The 2,781-nt window shown below is 41.9% G+C and overlaps 2 non-coding genes across 2 annotated transcripts; both read left to right on the top strand.

The window, feature by feature from the left end:
- The first annotated feature begins 739 nt into the window (after positions 1-739).
- Positions 740-810, top strand: trnac-gca (transfer RNA cysteine (anticodon GCA)). The gene has a single exon. It is a non-coding gene; the product is annotated as a tRNA-Cys (tRNA).
- Positions 811-1,780: 970 nt separating this feature from the next.
- Positions 1,781-1,849, top strand: trnac-gca (transfer RNA cysteine (anticodon GCA)). Its single transcript has one exon. It is a non-coding gene; the product is annotated as a tRNA-Cys (tRNA).
- The last annotated feature ends 932 nt before the right edge of the window (positions 1,850-2,781 follow it).

The raw sequence follows: 2,781 nt of genomic DNA, 5'->3' as shown, positions 1-2,781 counted from the left end.
TAATGGATCTCTGAGTTAACATAAATGACCACCTTTAGTAATGCTCCTAAAGATTTAAACTGCTGGGAGACTTCCTATGTCACACTGAGCCCTCTCTGTCTCTCCATCTGTATGTAATTGTGACACTTGAATGCATGTCACTAGCATATTTTCTTTCCAAAGTCCTTGTGCTTCTCCCCTTTAATATTTTCTTGGTTTTGGTGGCACCGACTAGTGAACAGCTGCTGCCGTGGTCCTGCTGGACGCCCTGCTATGCCTGCTAGGATTCTGCCTGTTAAAAACAACTGTTTCCTATATCTGCACAGATTCAATGTGAAGGCAGTAACTTTTACAGTATGTTATCTTTGATTCCCACCTTCCAGCATTGAGGTCTTAGTAAGTTGTATAGAGTTTGCATGGGCGAGCAAACAGGTCAGGGCAGAAGCATGATCCAGAAGCATGATAAGGAAGTAGATGTTTTAAGCAATACATGATACTTCTATTGCCCATGTTTGGATAACCTAATACGTCCATAACCATAAATGACCAGCCTTTGTTGACTGCCAAAGGTTTAGACTGTCAGGGGACTTCCTATGTCACTTAAGCTTCTCTCTCCTACTCTCCCTCTCTCATCTGTGTGTGCTCATGTTCCATGAATGCATGTAACTAACGTAGCTTCTATAGTGAGTCCTTGTCTGACCACACCGTGGGACCAGCCATTGTTTATCTGCACAATAAGCATATTCCATATGTGTCATGTGGGGGTATAGCTCAGTGGTAGAGCATTTGACTGCAGATCAGAGGTCCCCAGTTCAAATCTGGGTGCCCCCTAATATGATGTGTCTGGCTGTCATCTTTATGATAGTTGTGTCATTGATTCCCATCTTACTGACTTGTATAGAGTTGAGCCAAACTGGAGGAGGGCAGAAACAAGGTTCATGTTAGTTCAACAATCTAAAGATTCAACTACTCTGTTAGCATGGTGTGTGCAATTTAAAGATGTATCTAGTCCCTTGGCATTAGCATTGCCCTTGCCTTCAGCAGCACTGTAAGGGATCTCTGAGTTAACATAAATGACCACCTTTAGTCATGCTCCTAAAGATTTAAACTGCTGGGAGACTCCTATGTCACACTGAGCTCCTCTCTGTTCTCTCATCTGTATGTAATCGTGACACTTGAATGCATGTCACTAGCATATTTTCTTTCCCGAAGTCCTGTGCTTTCTCCCTTTTAAGATTTTCTTGGATTGTGGTGGCACCTGAATAGTGGAAGCAGCTACTGCCGTGGTCCTGCTGGACGCCCTGCTACGCCTGCTAGGATTATGCCCATTAAAACAAGTTTTTCCTAATATCTGTCACAACAAATCCATGGTCTTTTGGGAATTGTTGGGTTTCTGTCAATTACAGAGTGTGGTCTAGACCTTCACTATGTGTAAAATTTCCTCAGATAACTTCTCTTAGGTATTTCAATTAATAAATACTGGTATGGAGTTTGCGCAGGTGAGCAAAATCTAACTAGGGCAGAAACATGGTCCACATAAGTACGCGTACGGACACTTTGAGCTATGCAGGATTCTTGTGTGGACCATATTTCTGCCCTTAGAGTTGACATCAGTTGTAATTGACATTAATTCAGATGTTCTTTTTTTAACTGCCTTTCATACAATAGATAGTTTTGGATACTGAAAAAGTTCATGAAAACCTTTATTGGGATGTGGGTACGACACTGTATTGTGTGACCACCCCATGGAGGACCAGCCATTGTTTTGCTGCACAATAAGCATATTCCATACATATTGTGTGGGGTAAGCTCAGTGGTAGAGCATTTGACTGCAGTTCAAGAGGTCCCCAGTTCAATTCTGGGTGCCCCCTAATATGATGTGTGTAGGTTGTCATCTTTATGATAGTTGTCGTCATTGGTTCCATTTACTGACTTGTATAGTTGAGCCAAACTGGAGGAGGGCAGAACAGATTCATGTTAGTTCAACAATCTAAGATTCAACTACTCTGGTTGCAATGTGTGTGTAATTTAAGATTTAACTACTCCCTTTGGCATTAGCATAGCCCTTGCCTTCAGCAGCACTGTAAGGATATCTGAGGATATAAATGACCAGCCTTTAGTAATGCTCCTAAAGATTTAAACTGCTGGGAGACTTCCTATGTCACACTGAGCTCCTCTCTTCTCTCCATCTGTATGTAATCGTGACACTTGAATCCATGTCACTAGCATATTTTCTTTCCCAAATCCTTGTGCTTTCTCCCCTTTAAGATTTTCTGGATTGTGGTGGCCCCTGAATATGGAAGCAGCTGCTGCCGTGTCCTGCTGGAGCCCTGCTATGCCTGCGTATTCTGCCTGTTAAAAACAAGTTTTTCCTAATATTCTGTCACAACAATCCATGCTCTTTTGGGAATTGTTGGTTTCTGTCAATTACGAGTGTGGTCTAGACCTTCACTATGTGTAAAATTTCCTCAGATAACTTCTCTTAGGATTTCAATTAAAATACTGGAATGGAGTTTGCGCAGGTGAGCAAATCTAACTAGGGCAGAAAACGTTCCACATAAGTACGCGTACATAACACTTTGAGCTATGCAGGATTCTTGTGTGGACCATATTTCTGCCCTTAGTGTTGACATCAGTTGTAATTGACATTAATTCAGATGTGTCTTTCTTTTAACTGCCTTTCATACAAGAGATGAGTTTTGGATACTTGAAAAAGTTCATGAAAACCTTTATTGGAATGTGGGTACAGACTGTATTGTTGACCACTGTGACAGGGCGCTTTGCGACCGTCACCGTAGCGAT

This window comes from Etheostoma spectabile, chromosome 4, assembly GCF_008692095.1.
Source record: "Etheostoma spectabile isolate EspeVRDwgs_2016 chromosome 4, UIUC_Espe_1.0, whole genome shotgun sequence".
Classification (NCBI taxonomy): domain Eukaryota; kingdom Metazoa; phylum Chordata; class Actinopteri; order Perciformes; family Percidae; genus Etheostoma; species Etheostoma spectabile.
The sequence above is the reverse complement of the archived record's forward strand: the minus strand, read 5'-3'. Positions and strand labels throughout refer to the sequence as shown.